General features: G+C 42.7%; 1 protein-coding gene across 1 annotated transcript in view; it reads left to right on the top strand.

Moving 5' to 3' along the window:
• The first annotated feature begins 1,793 nt into the window (after positions 1-1,793).
• LOC126469609 (U-scoloptoxin(01)-Er1a-like) overlaps positions 1,794-19,718 on the top strand; it is a 56,656-nt gene continuing 38,731 nt past the window's right edge. The window contains exon 1 of the mRNA XM_050096730.1: positions 1,794-1,868. The gene's annotated coding sequence lies outside the window, so the exon portion shown is untranslated. The remainder of the gene's footprint in view (positions 1,869-19,718) is intronic.

Genomic DNA, 19,718 nt, shown 5'->3' with positions numbered 1-19,718 from the left:
CCTCTCATGCCATATAATAGGACCTCCCCTTCCAGTCCAGCGACCAGGAAATACAGCACTGAGATGACTGTGAACATCCATACTAGATTGAGACATTGAGACGGTGCACCGTCATGTTGTATCCAAGGTACGTTATTTATCAACTCGGGTAGAACTCTTTGCACGAACCTCGGCTCAGACGGTCAGGTAGATTTCCTAATAATCAGGCTCACCCTCCTTGTCTCCTTACAGGAAGTGAAGACAGTATATGTAAATAAACAGCACAGTAAGTGTAAACTTGTACGGATGCTAGTTGTAAATAAGCTGGAAAACAGTAATACTAGACAAAGCGGTAGGCAAGTTTACTTCCATATCTCCTTAAGCCGGCTTTTCCGACCTCAGGTTCCCTATCTCAAATTGTTCAGTGGAGCATTCTACAGCGTGTTACAAAAAGGTATGGCCAAACTTTCAGAAAACATTCCTCACACACAAAGAAAGAAAATATGTTACGTGTACATGTGTCGGGAAACGCTTACTTTCCATGTTAGAGCTCATTTTATTACTTCTCTTCAAATCACATTAATCATGGAATGGAAACACACAGCAACAGTACGTACCAGCGTGACTTCAAACACTTTGTTACAGGAAATGTTCAAAATGTCCTCCGTTAGCGAGGATACATGCATCCACCCTCCGTCGCATGGAATCTCTGATGCGCTGATGCAGCCCTGGAGAATGGCATATTGTATCACAGCCGACCACAATACGAGCACGAAGAGTCTTTACATTTAGTACCAGGGTTGCGTAGACAAGAGCTTTCAAATGCCCCCATAAATGTAAGTCAAGAGGGTTGAGGTCAGGAGAGCGTGGAGGCTATGGAATTGGTTCGCCTCTACCAATCCATCGGTCACCGAATCTGTTGTTGAGAAGCGTACGAACACTTCGACTGAAATGTGCAGGAGCTCCATCGTGCATGAACCACATGTTGTGTCGTACTTGTAAAGGCACATGTTCTAGCAGCACAGGTAGAGTATCCCGTATGAAATCATGATAACGTGTTCCATTGAGCGTAGGTGGAAGAACAAACTAAAATGAGCTCTAACATGGAAATTAAGCGTTTCCGGACACATGTCCACATAACATCTTTTCTTTATTTGTGTGTGAGGAATGTTTCCTGAAAGTTTGGCCGTACCTTTTTGTAGCACCCTCTATATGTCCTGTTACATTTCTGCACACACTTATGGAAACACCATGTATAGTTATTGTTATGCACAGGAAAGCTGTAACTCTCAAAAAGCAGTCAACAAAAACACAGCGTTGATGAATATGTAAATGTATTATTGAAAACGGGCGAAAACTCAATAAGGGGCTTGGCATAATTAAAGCTACAAAAAAGCGATCGATTGCTGTATTTCTTGAAATAATTAGATGACTACCGCAGCTGAGCGCTCTCAGTCACCGAGAGAGTCGGTTCCTGTCGTAAGGTCTTATTCAGTGCACGAGAGGCTGCACCTCTCAACTGTGTCCCGACGCATCTGGTACGTACGGTGCACTGGAATTCCCGACGTTTATGTAAGTGAAGGATGGGTGTTAAGGACGCCCGGCGCCGAGGTGGGGTGGACGCCCGGCGTCTTGACGCCTCTCCGTCGGTGGCAACAATGGCGCGGCCTTATATAATGGCCGACGAGCAGAAGTAACAATGGCGTGTGTCGTAAGATAATGACGCGTGTGCCCATCCAGCCCGCGCGCTGCTCCACAGACGAGCTGGGGGGGCAGCGCCGGTCGAGGGGGGGATGCTATATAACAGGCAGAAGCGCAGCCACACGCAGCCTCCGCCTCCGCCGCCGTCGCAGCTGCTCCAGACCCGAGACCGGACTGCCGCACTCCAGGTACGCAAGCGCGGCTCACGCACGCACGCGTCTCTCCAGTTCTCCGACTATTCCAGCTACGGGAACGCTGGGGTCTTCAACTCACAGGGGGATGATATCTGTAATGAACCATTGTGATGTCCGCCTCGGTTGCTGCGCGGACAGCGTGGCAGATTGCTAACCGAAGGGGCCCGGGTTCGATCCTTGGCCGGATTGCTTGGCTCGGTTGCTGGGTATTGTGTTGTCCTTACGTCCGTGTCGTCATAATTGACATTCCACTACTGAGACGGCCGTATGGGCAAGTCCCGGAAGCAGACAAATAAAAATAAATAAAGAAAGAAAGAAAACATGACGACAGTCTAAAACGGTGTCCTGCACCAGAACTACAACCTCCGCCTTTAGCAGGTTGTGTACTACCGGTTCTCCCAACTGCTCATGCCGAAACAGTTCAAATGGTTCAAATGGCTCTGAGCACTATGGGACTTAACTTTTGAGGTCATCAGTCCCCTATAACTTAGAATTACTTAAACCTACGGACATCACACACATCCATGCCCGAGGCAGGATTCGAACCTGCGACCTTAGCGGTCGCGCGGTTCCAGACTGTAGCGCCTAGAACCGCTCGGCCACTCCGGCCGGCGCCGAAACAGTCTTCTGACGTCCGTTGTATCTCCCCCACTATAACAACCTCCGTAGAAGGCCATATTTCACACAACCAATGCCAACAAATTCAGGCAACTTGTAATAACCGCTTCAGATAGGAGAGGAATCGGAAAAGTTCAAAGAAAGCCAGCTCGTTTTGTACTATCGCGAAAGAAGGGAGAGAGTGTCACGGATATGCTAGGCGAATTGGGGTGGCCATCGTTACAGCAAAGGCGAGTCTCGTTGCGACAGGATCTTCTCATGAAATTTCAATCACCAATTTTGTCCTCGCAATACGAAAATATTTTTTGGTGCCTACCTACATAGGAAGGATTGATGGTCAAAATAAAATAAGAGAAATCAGAGTTCGCACGGAAAGATTTAAGTGTCCGTTTTTCCCGCACGCTGTTCCAGAGTGGGAAGGTAGAGAAATAATTTGAAGGTGGTTCGATGAAGTCTCTGCCTGGCACTTAATAGTGAATTGCAGGATAATCATGTTGATGCAGATGAGGATGAAAGCCTAGTCTATGTTTTGAGTTGGCCAATAAATCGAAACTCAGAGAGTAGATTTCTAGTGACACTAGGGCATATAACTGTTAACTGCATTTTTAATCTACTCTCTCTCTACTAGCGTTTATCCCGTCCTATGCGGTCCACAGTTTTCATTTCGGTAAATTTATTTTATTTAACTTCGTGGCCGGTTGCCCTTAGAGTCATCACAGCCATTAGGTAACCTAAGAGAAACAAGTCATGTGCGCCATCTGGGCATCGTGTAAACTTTGTTCTGTGTGTTTTTGCATTCACCTGTTGGTGTATCGGATTTTCCGGAGCAGAGACTGGAGACCAGGCCAACATTTTCCTAAATGAGTGTGGGAAGACGCCTAAAAGCCAGACTCAGCCTGGTCGGTGTGTGGGACCGACGCCATTATTACACCGCATTCTTTTGATCCGATTCTGGTCTCAAGCTAACGAGCTATACATTAAGCTACAGTAGCAGGTCGCTGCTGTGGTCTTCTGACTTCACATTAACTAATAAACTTAACTTCCTGTCCAAGATATATTTCCGTGTGTCGCGAAGCGTCGATGATCCCATTTTCCTGATCAACATTTCAACGACTGATCTGCTCCTCCTCATGTGTTGGTAACACTGATCTTCAACATTCTTACTATCTTGACAGTAAAGAAACGTTTAAGATGTCAGCAGAGCCTGATGAACTGGATTATGTCACTCGTCGCAATATGCTACAGCAAATGAAATTCTCGTAACTGATATGGATACCTAGTAATGTGTCTTCTGTCAGTAGCAGAGAGAAATCTTTAGAATCACAGAAAATTTATTTAATTTCAGTCAACAATAGCATAGAATCATCTACTCTAGTTTTATAACATTAATCTCAATTTCGGTAGCCATTCTTACGCTCTGTGAGTTCTTTCACATATAACTTTATCCCTTCATCCTATTTTTGTTAAATTACAGTACAGAGAAACAGTATTACGTTTATTAACTACTAATATTGATTTCCATTTTGGTGTGCATTAGTGGTTTTCATCCATTAAATTAGCCAGGTTTTAGTGACACAGATATATTTCGTAATAATAGTACTTCCTTTTCATCTGGACGGCCACAGATTTTCCTTTTATTTACACCGCATATGTTTTCGAGAAATATAAAGTTTGAGAAACTACAGAGACTTCGCCGGCCGCTGTGGCCGAGCGGTTCTAGGCGCTACAGTCTAGAACCGCGTGACCGCTACTGTCGCAGGTTCGAATCCTGACTCGGGCATGGATGTGTGTGATGTCCGTAGGTTAGTTCGGTTTAAGTAGTTCTAAGTTCTAGGGGACTGATGAACTCAGATGTTAAGTCCCATAGTGCTCAAAGCCATTTTTTGAACAGAGACGTCGTAGTTGCTTTCGAGTCGTAACTAGACAGTTAAGCTGGTAAAAACATTGCTCGCGACATGCAAGATTCATGGTTCTTGTCTCTTTCCAGCACAAAGTTTTATGTTGCTATGAAGTTTATAACAACAGCAGTCTTCAAAAGTATCAGTATCAAGCTTATTTTAGAAACGAAAATATTTACATTGGAGATAGTTCCATTCTCAAATTTTTATGTAGTTTCCATTTGAGTATACGATACCTGAACGTGCTTTTTGTGACGCATATATTGCATTGCATGACAGGAGAAATTCTGTGTGCAGGCGTACAACTATTTCGAAGGCCTTGCTTTTTAATTGTGCTTAATAATGGTGGAAGTAACCGTGAATGACTCTTTCTTTTGTACCACACATTACTGGAACAAGATTACGATTAGTAGTTAGATTTGTGGTATTTTATGTGGCAAATAAGCAACTTTGATTTCTGTTGAACCCTTCATTTGCATGTCACGCCCCTTGTTGCACATAGTGTCGTCGCAACCTAAAACTTAAGATAAATTTGCAAATGCAAATGCAAAGGACACAGGATATTTTAGTTTATGCAGTTTAAAAACACACGCCTTTTCGCCCAATGACAGAACAATATGCGTAATATTAACGAGAAATTTTATCAAATACCTTACAACAGTTACCGTCAGCCTGGTCCCTTCCCCACACTATTGGGCATTATAGCTTTCATGGGCGGTGGTAGACCGCACAAGTTTTAAAAATATTTCTCTTAGGTTTTCATGAAATTTTGATGAAAGTATTTGGTACTTATTTATTACTTTATCCTTTAACTTGCTGCAGCTCTGCTTTATAATTTTTTAAAAGTACAGTTACTTCCCTACTTTACAAATCACCAGTACTGTGGAACCGATGGGCGGTTAGAAAATGTTATTACTAACAGAGATAGAAACGTGGACCGTGAGTAAAAAAGGTTGACTACCATTGCTTCACAACAGTACCTCAGATACCTTAAATTCCAGTATTCCATACTTTTTTTAAAAAAAAATTAGCAATGGTTTTGAAGGGATGTCTAAAGTAAACCTCGTTTTATTTGAAAGCACTATAGCGATAAATTATTTTTGTCAGCATTGCAAAATAAGATCGTATTTCAACAGTTTATTCGAGCATTATAATTTTCAAAATATTTCAATGTTATTTGGAAAATTGGCCCGGAATTTATTCCGGATATTGAGCACCAAAAAGTAACTCGTATTAACGCAGGAGATAAACTAAAAGTTCACTGTATTCTCCTGAGGTCTGACAGCTTAATGTTTTTTAAAGCAAGTAGCCAGTGAAACACGTTTCATAATATTAACTTTACGCCACAGTTAACAGAAAAAAATCGTTTATGGTATCCGTCTTCTATGCTTAAGTCTGTAATTCATTACTTACTTCAGCAACCAACAGTGTTTAAGTTGCAGGAATATTTTTCTATAAGTGCTAATACTCACCGCTAAAAAGAACAGTTTCATCATAGGATGACAGCAATGCAGAAGTACATATATCTTCAACAACTTCAAGCAAACTACGAACTGCATTAGCACTACGTCCACTCTTCGCAATTTAAAAGAATTAAATGCGAGATATTTCTAAGATTTCTGGAGAAAGTGCTTAAATACATATGAGATATGACAAATACATAATGTCATGGCCTCTATCTTGTTTCAAGAGCTTTTAAAATAAACATACATGGCGATACAGCGGTATTTCCGAGGGAAAGAGAATTGTTACTGACATTTATGCGGATGACCTCCTGGGTTTTCTTTCCATATGCATGAGCTGCAATATCCAGCAAGATCCACGCGCCGCATGGCAGCCAACATAGAAATGTCACAGATATTTAGACATTGGAGCTACTAACACGAAGTCTAGCAAAGAACGATTCCGTAAATCGAATAACCTCTTTATAAGTAATAACACAATGTGTGGTGAATACCTACAGCTTTCCAGATATTTTATTTGGGGCTTCATAGCATCCTCATAACTGGATATTATCTTATGCAGGTACAGTTGAGGTCTTCAGAGAAGCTGATTATTGAGAGTTTAGTGAATATTTGTGGATATTATTCGCACCATGAATCGAAGCAACTGATAAGCGATGTTTAAGCAAAACTGTAAATGTTAGGAAAATGACAGCAATCGGTCGCAAAATTTGTCGTTTGCAACTGACTGCCGTTCTTTTGTTAATACTGAAATGCTCATCGGTCGCTGCGCACGCAGGTATGTAATGGGTTCTAGTTTAGATGAACTATAAATGTAAGAATTTAAGCTTCGTAATATGTTTCAGATAAAATGAAAGTTATCTCCCGTACGCCGGGACTTGGATGACGCATATTTCATTTTTTGAAAAGAGTAAGTTATGCATTCCACGTATGCATGTTTTGAAGAAGGTATGCTGGTCATATCTATACATGTAAGTTTCGGTGCTCAGTCTTCATCATAGATTTACCTAAAGGTATTATTTAAAATTCAGAAATTCCTATATACAAAAATTCGATGAATGTTTGCACGTCGTTTTATTTTGTTCCAATGATCCTTCTTTTTGCATTACTGCCTGCCCAATTCTTTGCCTGTTGAAGTTGAATTTTCATGATTTTAGTTGAGGTTGGCTGGTTTGTGGGATTAAAGGGACCAGACTGCTACGGTCATCGGTCCCTGATTTCAGTTGAGGAGGATCATACTTCACTATCAGTCACCCATGACATTCTTCGACTGACTGGACGATTTACGATTTGTTTTGGTCAACGACATACCACTCTCCAACAACTTGAAGAAAGAAACTGTCACCAAGTCGAAGATTGCTTTGAGTATCACACTGCTAGACCTACCTCTTTTGAGGTGATCTGTACTCTTCTTGGAGCCTGAGAAATAACTCACTTTATCACTTACTTACGAACCTACAATTTCTTGTGGAATGGAACAATAGTGTGGATTGACGCTCACAATGCTTTTCACGTAAGACATCAGAAAAAATAAACTGGGATTCGAGCGAGATTCGAACGCAGGATTTTTAGATTTCTAGAACGATTTCTTAAAGAAGTAGGCCTAAACTGTTAATTAAAAGACTATTTTTGTGCGAAAGGTTTCTGATGAAAGTAAGGCAAAGACTGATAACGATGAAAATTTTTAGATTCACCAGACCGAGGACTGTAACCGAATGATATATACAACCACCACGCTATGACCACGTTGAAGGCGGGATAAGGGAATCGGTGTGGGGAAGGTATCCTCGACTCTTATTATCTGGCAGTTGTCTTCCTTTTTCCCAAAAGTGGATGAACTAAAGAGAGTACAAACGAGAATACGTCATGGCTTTTCTGAAGAAACCTTTTCGAAACAATTCTATTTTTATGTAAGAGTTAGAATCATAACAGTGTCTCTTAGAGCCTAAAAATAGTGATTGTTTTATGTGGAGACTGTAACTACAACGTAATGATAATACTTATTAATAGCAATAAGTCTAATACTTCCTCCAGGTGATTACCTATATTGAACTGTGAAGAATATGCTGCTTTTTGGAAAACAAGTTACTTAAATTCTTATATGCGCTTCAAGAAGAGATTAAGATTACAACTGAAGATAATTGTTTTTAATAGCATTGTGTTAATAACAAGAGCGATCGGACTGAAGCAAATTTTAGAACACACAATTTTCATTCCAATGGATCAGGTCTAAAAACCAAGGGGGGCATCATTGGAGAAAACTACTTCAGTTGAATTTTGGGACGTTTCCTTAGAAACAAACTGTTAAATCTACCACTCTATTCTCTGGCTGAACAGTGCTCCGTGGGTGTCGACCGTGCGTTTACTCTTGACCTTCTTGTAAATCATCCGGTGACTTCTTTGGAGCTCGATATCCACGACCGTGCTTGCATGACAATTAAGTAGACTGAGGATGCTGCTTTGAAGAAAACGCAGTTATATTGCTGTTCTGTTAAACAGAATCTGTCTGGTTTCTATTCTTCCATCTTCATCAGGTCATTTAAAAGGAGATATGTACTGAATAATAAATACACGTAAATATGGAAACGATCATCAACGTTATCGTGAGATTTTATAAAGCAGGTGTTTTAGCTCCACTTGTAACAGTTAGTTTAGCTACCTGACTTGGGTTGTTCAGCCCGTTTCCTTTGCAAGCTTAATTAATTGCAGTTGGAATTCTGAGAAAACTCGAATTTTTACCCGAAATCTGAGAGCTCAGAAAACAATTAAATGAGGAACTAATATAACTATTTTCTAAAAAACTTCCTGGCAAATTTAAACTGTGTGCCGGACCGAGACTCGAACTCGGGACCTTTGCCTTTCGCGGGCAAATGCTCTGCCATTTGAGCTTGGATAGCACGACCCGTCCTCACAGCTTCAATTCTGCCAGTACCACGTCTCCTACCTTCTAAACTTCACAGAAGCTCTTCTGCGAATCTTGCAGAACTAGCACTCCTGGAAGAAAGGATATTGCGGAGACATGGCTTAGCCACAGCCTTGAAGATGTTTCCAGAATGAGGTTTTCACTCTGCAGCGGAGTGTGCCCTGATATGAAACTTCCTGGCAGATTAAAACTGTGTGCCTGACCGAGACTCGAACTCAGGACCTTTGCCTTTCGCGGGAAAGTGTTCTACCATCTGAGCTATCCGAGCACGACTCATGACCAGTCTGCCAGTACCTCGTCTCCTACCTTCCAAACTTCACAGAAGAATTTTGTAAAAGTTACAGTGAGGTTCAGACAGTAGCCATATCCTGAGGCGGCACTATCCTCTCTGTCGCTGGGGTGCGAGGGCTTAATGATGAATCGTGCCGTCAGATTCAGCGCCCCCTTGGAACCAGCACCCGCTATGGAGCACGCCTTGCACTCCTGTGTAGGACAGCCTCTGATCATGTACATCTTCTTATTTCTCACATAATTTCCCTTTTGCAATAAATAAAATAAACCCACTGGTGCTCTGCTTTGCTGATCGTATCCCCAAAGAACTTTAGTTCTTACATCTACAACTACATGACTTTCTTGCAACTCATAGTTAAGTAAAAGGGTTCATCGAACCACCTTCAAGTTATTTCTCTGTTGCGAGGGGATTTCGAAAAGTAAGTTGCACAATATCAAATGGTTCAAATGGCTCTGAGCACTATGGGACTCAACTTCTGAGGTCATTAGTCCCCTAGAACTTAGAACTAGTTAAACCTAACTAACCTAAGGACATCACACACATCCATGCCCAAGGCAGGATTCGAACCTGCGACCGTAGCGGTCTCGCGGTTCCAGACTGCAGCGCCTAGAACCGCACGGCCACTTCGGCCGGCACACACAATATCATGGCAGGCCAAGAAACTTTTATTGAATGCTGCACTATTCTTTCATGTGACACAGAAGCGTGACACTGTTTCACAACACAGTCACCAAGGTTCTGTAAACAACGGTCGGAATGTTCTACCATTCGTTCAGCCCTCGACGATAGAATCCCGCTCTTTGGTCACAGAGCCATTCGAGTGAACGTCCTCGTCGTTGCAAAATCTCATTCCACCTGGATGTTCTTTCAGCTTGCAGTAAAGTTGGAAATCGCATAGTTTATAATTTGGATTTTCTGACCACCATCACCCATGTTTGTGCGGTCTCGGTCAAATTATTGACGCCCTTCCACTGCGGCTGGACGTGACTTCGGTATTGGTCCATTTAGCGCTAGGATTCCACAGTGAATATATGCGCATATTAGATGTTTTCTCTACGAAGATCTTACCGTCCTGTCTACAGCAACTTTCGAGTAAGTTTCTAGTTGCCGCGCCATTTCCGTGGCACACTGTAAAGCACCTGTACCGCAGCAACACTGTCCGAAGGAATCTCGGAATATCTACTCTCTTCTGTCAATGCGCCACTCTTTTTGCTCAATGTTCGTACCTTCGGACGACATGTGTAACTTACTTTTGAAGCCCCTGCTTATTAATAACTGAAGTTTATAAAGATACCCGGGTCTCGGATAGTACGTATACAGACTTCTAAAATCCTCACGTTTTCTGTATAATTTCTGCTTGTGCTATCAACAGTAATGTCCCCTCTCCCACAGATGACATTTGCTGTTTGCCAAATCATTTGTAGTATCAACCACGTTTATTCTGAATGAGCTAAAATCTAATGAAGCAGCTCGCTGGAATATTCTCCTTATTAGAACTCGAAACTCACTGCCAGTAATCTTTCAGATGCACTTGGTGCCATTATTTGTTGTTCATGGGAGACTGTTTTAAATGAATTCTATACTTTACTAGATCATTCCCACGGTATCATTCGAAAAACTGAGTACATTCTTTATACTGCCTGAGCTATTTCGCTATCTGTAAAAAGGTCTACAAAGTTAGCTCGTAGATGGACACCACAGTCTCAATAAATCTGAAGAAGGATATTATTCACTATTCCACCAGGCTTCTTTTTAACGAAACGACTACGAAGCATCCACAACTGTTACTATAGGTAACTACTACGTTTGTTTAAGGCTAGGTCCAATGAGATACATGACTTTCAAGTTGTAGGTCTCTTTTTTATGGTGTGTTGTTATATTTTTTAGATCCATTTGAGAAACGAGAGACTAAATAAAAATTTTAAATGCCACCTGGTGGAATAATGTCCTGCTTCAAAAGAAACATGCTTTCAAAAATGGCTCTGAGCACTATGGGGCTTAACATCTATGGTCATCAGTCCCCTATAACTTAGAACTACTTAAACCTAACTAACCTAAGGACAGCACACAACACCCAGTCACCACGGGGCAGAAACATGCTTTCTTTGACCTTATTCAGCCTCCCAAGAAACAAACACGACCTACCGAAGAAACTCGTTCTCCAGGTCCTCCACGTTACCGCAGATATTTAGCGAAAGGACGCGTAAACATAATTTACGGAGAAGGCTGCTGGTCGTTTAGCCGGCGTAGCGGAGCGCCCGCTCCCACAAAGGGCCACGAGAGTTATACCCGCCAACTACTGTGAAAGGCGACGCGGTAGCGGCTCAGATATATCTTCCAGCTGCCGTCTGCCAGTCGTGAAGCTCCCAGCCCTCTGCGGGCCTCGTTTAACAGCGCTACTTCGCTCTGACACAGTCTTAGAAAGCCATTAGCAAAGAAGAATAAACGTTCCAGCCACACTGGCTCCCACAGGAACTGCAATTCACGTTTCCTGGAAATATTGGAAAACCATTCAGAATTGGCACTCATACGAAGGATGAGTACTGTAAGTGATCCGACAATGACCGAGAAATGAAGCAAACTACACTACTGGCCATTAAAATTGCTACACCGCGAAGATGAAGTGCTACAGACGCGAAATTTAACCGACAGGAAGAAGATGCTGTGACATGCAAATGATTAGCATTTCAGAGCATTCACACAAGGTTGGCGCCGGTGGCGACACCTGCAACGTGCTGACATGAGGAAAGTTTCCAACCGATTTCCCATACACAAACTGCAGTTGACCGGCGTTGCCTGGTGAAACGTTGTTGTGATGCCTCGTGTAAGGAAGAGAAATGCGTACCATCACGTTTCCGACTTTGTTAAAGGTCACATTGTAGCCTATCGCGATTACGGTTTATTGCATCGCGACATTGCTACTCGCGTTGGTCTAGATCCAATGACTGTTAGCAGAATATGGAATCGGTGGGTTCAGGAGGGTAATACGGAACGCCATGCTGGATCCCAACGGCCTCGTATCACTAGCAGTCGAGATGACAGGCATCTTATCCGCATGCCTGTAACGGATCGTGTAGCCACGTCTCGATCCCTGAGTCAACAGATGGGGACGTTTGCAAGGCAACAACCATCTTCACGAACAGTTCGACGACGTTTGCAGCAGCGTGGACTATCAGCTCGAAGATCGTGGCTGCGATTACTCTTGACGCTGCATCACAGACAGGAGCACCTGCGATGGTGTACTCAACGACGAACCTGGGTGCACGAACGGCAAAACGTCATTTTTTCGGATGAATCCAGGTTCTGTTTACAGATTCATGACGGTCGCATCCGAGTTTGGCGACATTGCGGTGAACGCACATTGGAAGCGTGTATTCGTCATCGCCATACTGGCGTATCACCTGTCGTGATGGTATGGGGTGCCATTGGTTATACGTCTCGGTCACCTCTTGTTCGCACTGACAGCACTTTGAACAGTGGACGTTATATTTCAGATGTGTTACGACCCGTGGCTCTACCCTTCATTCGATCCCTACGAAAGCCTACATTTCAGCAGGATAATGCACGAGCGCATGTTGCAAGTCCTGTACGGGCCTTTCTGGATACAGAAAATGTTCGACTGCTGCCCTGGCCAGCACATTCTCCAGATCTCTCACGAATTGAAAACGTCTGGTCAATGGTGGCGAAGCAACTGGCTCGTCACAATACGTCAGTCACTACTCTTGATGAACTATGGTACCGTGTTGAGGAGGCATGGGCAGCTGTACCTGTACACGCCATCCAAGCTCTGTTTGACTCAATGCCCAGGCGTATCAAGGCCGTTATTACCGACAGAGGTCTGGGTACTGATTTCTCAGGATCTATGCATCCAAATTGCGTGAAAATGTAATCACATGTCAGTTCTAGTATAATATATTTGTCCAATGAATACCTGTTTATTATCTGCATTTCTTCTTGGTGTAGCAATTTTAATGGCCAGCAGTGTATAAAGGATGAGTACTGCAAGTCATCCGACAATGACCGAGAAATGAAGCAAACTATATTCATAATTATTTGAAGAACAACTTTTTGCCAGATACAATTTTATTGTTTATTACCCAATATATTACAGTACTGTTGTGGCGTCTTAAGTGGATACTTGTTTTCATTCCGAAATTAATGAATATAATCTACAGGGTCACAATTATTGAATTACATGAAATAAAATCGTCATATCTTCTGAACGGTTTGCGTTAGGGCGTTCAAAGTGCACGGTGGGCCCTGGGGCATGATGGGAGTCAGTATGTACATGCACGGTTTGGTTAAGCGACGAGGTTCACTTTCTTTTGGGAGGGTTCGTCAACAATCAAAATCGGGGCATTTGGGGGACTTAGAGTCCGCACTTCGCGATCGGAAGTCTCTTCACCCTATACGGATGACTGTATGGTGTGCAATCTCCAGTCACCGAAAAATCGGTGCGACATTCCTTGATGGCACAGTGAGTACCGAACGGTACGTGAAGGTTTTAGAAGATGATTTATCCCCATTATCCAATGTTACCCTGATTTTGACAAGATGTAGTTCATGCAAGATGACGCTCGACCCCATCGAAGCAGGATAGTGGTTGATGTCCTGTAGGAGCACTTTGGGGACAGCATTCTGGCTCTGGGGTACCCAGAGGCCACTGGCATGGGCCTCGATTGGCCGCCGTACTCTCCGAATCTGAACACATGCGATCCTTTTTGTGGGGCTATATTAAAGACAGAATCTAGAGCAATAATCCCAAAACCATTGTTGAGCTGAAAACAGCCATTCAGGAGATCATCGACATTATCTGCGTTCCGACACTTCAGCGGATCATGAAGAATTTCGCTATTCATCTGCGCCACAATATCGCCAATGATGGCAGGAATATCGAACATGTCATAACCTAAATCCAAATATCTATAGTGACGTTTACATGTTGAATAAAGTGTGTGCACGCCGTAGTTTGTAGCTAATTTAAGTTTTTTTTCATGTGGTTCAATAATGGTTACCCTCTATTTGGTGATTTAAGATATTGCGGGAAAAAATATCTTATGAAGTAGACTATATTCATAAATTCGAAACTACTCTGTAATATCTTACGCTTCGCAGATCTTTATGTTGTAGAATATCTTTCGCTATTGGATGCTATGATAAGTGAAGAGTGTCACGTGCAAAACGGATTCTATTAATAGGTTAAACGGAACTTGAAATATATCTCTGGAATTGACTTGACAATCACTTGTACAGTCTATACTGGTATACTCGTGAAGTGTGTGGAATGCAAAGGTGAACAAATAGGGGATGTCAAGTTTATACACCGAACGGCAGCGTTAATAGTCACAGGCTTGTTTGCCGTGTAAGAAATAAAAAATGGCTCTGAGCACTGTGGGACTTAACATCTGTGGTCATCAGTCCCCTAGAACTTAGAACTACTTAAACCTAACTAACTTACGGACATCACACACATCCATGCCCGAGGCAGGATTCGAATCTGCGACCGTAGTAAGAAATAAAACGAGATGCTCAATTGAGGGCACATTCGAAAAAAGACGCCTAATATCTCTCGCAAATCCACATATAAAATTCCAGAATCTAGTTTCCAAAGCAGAATCTAAGAGTATTCTTCAGTATCATACCTATTGCACTTGTAGAGATCTTGAAGGAAAAACTGGAATGATAATAGTACTCATTGTCTCCAACTCCATAAATGAATGGAAAAAGGAGAAACCTAATACACAGTAAATTAAAAAGTGCTCTACTACATTCACTTTAAAGTGATTCTCAAAAGATTGACGTAGATATGAATACGGAAGGAACGATCGAGGAATTGGTCTCTAGCGATTTAAGATGATCATAGACAACCTAAATTACAGTAGTGCGACGGATCTGAAGCTTGCTCCTTCCGAATACAAGACTGCAATACTTGACCGCTGCGTTACCATTTTCAGCTACAGACAGCAAGCGAGTCCATTTCATACATTTTTCTTCATAATGGTTGTAGAAAGAGATTCTAAATTTCTTTCTCTCACATCCTGTACGTTGAAGAACCGACTATCGACCACATGAGCTCCTTGCCATTAATTACAGACGCACACCTCCAAAGACATAGACTGTCTGTCTTTACAAAACCATTTCGGGCTTTGGAATATGCATTACATATAAGTTCTTCAATATTCAAGAACTTAATATTGTACGGAATGCAACCCAGAACTTTATCTTCGTTATTGGCATCAATCCATCGTTACTTCCCAACCGTGCGAGACCACACAGTGGTAGAATGCTAGACTCGTAACTGGGATAATTTTAATTTTTAGTTAGTTTGACATCCCGTCGGCGCCAAAGTTATTACCGATAAGTTTGTTAGACAGTGGGTCGTCTGTGATCTCGCTGATGGAATCATTGTGACGATCTCCTCAAGCGATTTAGGGACCCTACGATGTCTAATATAAGATATCTGTTTCAGAACTGCATAGCGCTTCGATTCCCCTTGGGACCATCTAGGTAGCAGGTATCCCAGAATCGCTCCGAGTGAATTTTCGAACCATTCCTCAGCAAAGCCACAGCCGCTAAAGAGTCTCGCTGACTCTGATCGAGAGATGCGGCGCACTGGTTGAGACGCTGGACTAGTGTCGAGGTATAGGTTCTCCGGAGTATATTTCATTAATTGGAGACGTTTACAGGTATCTTTCCTTCTGCAGATGACTCCTTCCCTTCAGCTGAATTACCGTTAATGAAGCCAGTGTCGAAGAGATGTTACTCTCTTGCCGTGCTTTCTTTGTTTAATGTGAGGCTATACTCCCTCCGGATAATCTAGACGATGACGGGACGCAACTTCGGCCGTAATAGGGACGTTCATAAATCTGCTGGAAACTTTCTGTGAAGACACCTATTGGCATATGTCGAAACACCGACTTACAGGTCTTTGTATGGCCATCGGAACGTGAAAGGCATAGTACGAGGCATGTCATGGGTTTCTACCATACTGTACATGACGGCACCGCCTCTTACAGCATGTGATGATGGTTAGAAGAACATGTGATCTCTGTGAAATATGTTAATATCGTTGGGAAGTGTTCAGCATTTTTCTCGTTAATCATTTGATGCAGCATAGCCGCGCGGGATTAGCCGAGCGGTCTAGGGCGCTGCAGTCATGGACTGTGCGGCTGGTCCCGGTAGAGGTTCGAGTCCTCCCTCGGGCATGGGTGTATGTGTTTGTCCTTAGGATAATTTGAATTAAGTAATGTGTAAGCTTAGGGACTGATGACCTTAGAAGTTAAGTCTCATAAGATTTCACACACATTTGAACATTTTTGATGCAGCATAGATTAGGTTAAATATACTTTGGTTCTGTAAGTCTACAATAAGGAGATCCTCCAGGATGGAGAACATTTCATAAAACAAGAATACATTACACACAGTTACAAAACATAAGCGATAGGCTAATGGTGCTAGCACAGATCCTAGGTGAAATGGTTCTGGCGGATTTGGAATAAGTAAAAACTCTGAAAAATATTTTCCTATTAAGGCTAAGACCAAAACTAGTTACAAACATGTCATGTATATACACTGGCGTGCATAAGACAATTCTAAGGATATTGTAGCCACGAATCATATAACAGCGGTTAGAGGCGCCCGGTCCCTCCCGCCGGAGATTCGAGTCCTCCCTCCGGCATGGGTGTTGTATTGTTCCTAGCATAAATTAGTTTAAGTTAGTTTAAGTAGTGTGTAAGTCTAGAGACCGATGACGTCAGCTGTTTGGTCCCTTATAACATAAAACAGTTTACTACACTTATTTACAATGATAATGTTATTGCACTAAAATATGCCGGAATCAAATTTTACATAACTCTCGTATAATTTGAAGTTGTTAATAGTGTATATATCAACTAGTTCTACTAAGAAATTCAACAATGATGTGGGAGTTGCACATCAGTAAATAGTTTAGACTCCTTAGTAGCTAAACTTTTTATAGCCGCTTGCAGGTTATTGAAAATATGTATGCCTGAATAATGGACACGTTTAAGGACCAAATTATGTGATTTTAAATCTTGTTGAATATTACTCTTATTTCTAGGGCTGATTCCCTGAACTGACCTGTTGGTCTCAATGAGAGATATTCATGAAAAATTTCAGTAAGGAATAGATACATTAGGGAGCAGTAGTTAGCATCCCCAGCTCCTTTAACAGGTCACTGCAGAGTGTTCTTGAGATCAAATCACAAATAATTCATATTACATTTGTACACAGAAGAATTTAGCTTGGCTTCAGAGATACCGCCGGCCGCGGTGGCCGAGCGGTTCAGTCCGGAACCGCGCGACTGCTACGGTTGCAGTTTCGAATCCTGCCTCGGGCATGGATGTGTGTGATGTCCTTAGGTTAATTAGGTTTAAGTAGTTCTAAGTTCTAGGGGACTGATGACCTCAGAAGTTAAGTCCCATGTGCTCAGAGCCATTTGAACCATTTTTCAGAGATACCAAAACAACGATACCGTGTGACATGGAATTAAAATAAGCAAATTATGGCTTTTTTATTTTTATACTACCCATGACACACAAACCTTCATCTCTATCTACGTACATATTCCGCAAGCCACTGTATGGTGTATGGCGGAGGGTACCACGTAGCACTACTTGTCATTCCCTTTCCAATTCCATTTGCAAATGGCCGAGAGGAAAACTGCCGTGTACGAGCCATAATTCCTTTTATCTTCTCATCACGGTTCTTAGGTGAAATGTGCGGCGGTCTGCAATTTGTTAAGGACGTCTCTAACGCTGTCCGTGCTGATTCTCCATTCCTCCTAATCAGTCTCAGAGACTGTTACCGATTTTGTAGCATCAACTGTCGTAATTAATCGAGGCTGCCTGTTGTTATGCTCTTTGACGCTCAACCTGAACGTGACTCACCATCAACAGTGTGGCGTAGTCGTAACGACATATTACGCTCATGACTCCTGCTCCTTACACTCGTACACGTGGATCACGTCTCATGCGTCTCGTCACTGTTTGTTGCTGTATGTAATGAAGCTTTACTTTGGTCTATTGTACTACGTCATTAGTCCTGACACACTGTATGTTCGACTGACCAAGCAGACAAAACCGCTCCAGTGAAGTGTGTTCTGTGGTACACAGCATTCGCATAAGTGTTCCTCCACCTACATGCATCCATTTTTAACTGATATTGTCAATTAGATTTCAGTCCATCCACTGGTCTTTCTAGACACACCTTGTATACCTTGAGACAGAAAAGTTGCTGTCCATGCATCAGCACGGCTTTAGAAAGCGTCGCTTCTGCGAAACGCAACACGCCCTTTTTTCACATGATATCTTGCGAACCATGGATGAAGGGTATCAGACGAATGCCATATTCCTCGACTTCCAGAAAGCGTTTGACTCGGTGCCCCACTGTGGACTCCTAACTAAGGTACGAGCATATGGGTTGGTTCCCAAGTATGTGAGTGGCTCGAAGACTTCTTAAGTAATAGAACCCAGTACGTTGTCCTCGATGGTGAGTGTTCATCGGAGGTGAGGGTATCATCTGGAGTGCCCCAGGGAAACGTGGTAGGTCCGCTGTTGTTTTCTATCTACATAAATGATCTTTTGGATAGAGTGGATAGCAATGTGCGGCTGTTTGCTAATGATGCTGTGGTGTACGGGAAGATGTTGTCGTTGAGTGACTGTAGGAGGATACAAGATGACTTGGACAGGATTTGTGATTGGTGTAAAGGATGGCAGCTAACTCTAAATATAGATAAATGTAAATTAATGCAGATGAATAGGAAAAAGAATCCTGTAATGTCTGAATACTCCATTAGCAGTGTAGCGCTTGACACAGTCACGTCGATTAAATATTTGGACGTAACATTGCAGAGCGATATGAAGTGGGACAAGCATGTAATGGCAGTTGTGGGGAAGGCGGACAGTCGTCTTCGGTTCATTGGTAGAATTTTGGGAAGATGTGGTTCATATGTAAAGGAGACCGCTTATAAAACACTAATACGACCTATTCTAGAGTACTGCTGGAGCGTCTGGGATCCCTATCAGGTCGGATTGAGGGAGGACATAGAAGCAATTCAGAGGCGGGCTGCTAGATTTGTTACTGGTAGGTTTGATCGTCACGCGAGTGTTACGGAAATGCTTCAGGAACTCGGCTGGGAGTCTCTAGAGGAAAGGAGGCGTTATTTTCGTGAATAGCTACTGAGGAAATTTAGAGAACCAGCATTTGAGGCTGACTGCAGTACCATTTTACTGCCACCAACTTACATTTCGCGGAAAGACCACAAAGATAAGAGAGATTAGGGCTCGTACAGAGGCATATAGGCAGTCATTTTTCCCTCGTTCTGTTTGGGAGTGGAACAGGGAGAGGAGATGCTAGTTGTGGTACGAGGTACCCTCCGCCACGCACCGTATGGTGGATTGCGTAGTATGTATGTGGATGTAGATGTAGATATACAGCACCACGTTGTACAACGGAACTGAAATTTGATTGAGGAGCGTACTGAAACACCACTCGTGAACCGCTTCGAAAATTAATTCAGCGCCCGTTAGTAACTCACGCTTTAGCTAAAAGAAACTTTTAATAACCAGTCTATCACTATCTCTCGCTTGTTGCCACATAGTTTCCTCGTAATCCACCGTCGGAGCCTGC

Source organism: Schistocerca serialis, chromosome 3 (genome assembly GCF_023864345.2).
Source record: "Schistocerca serialis cubense isolate TAMUIC-IGC-003099 chromosome 3, iqSchSeri2.2, whole genome shotgun sequence".
NCBI lineage: Eukaryota > Metazoa > Arthropoda > Insecta > Orthoptera > Acrididae > Schistocerca > Schistocerca serialis.
Note: the sequence above shows the minus strand (reverse complement) of the source record. Positions and strands in the feature narration are given on the sequence as shown.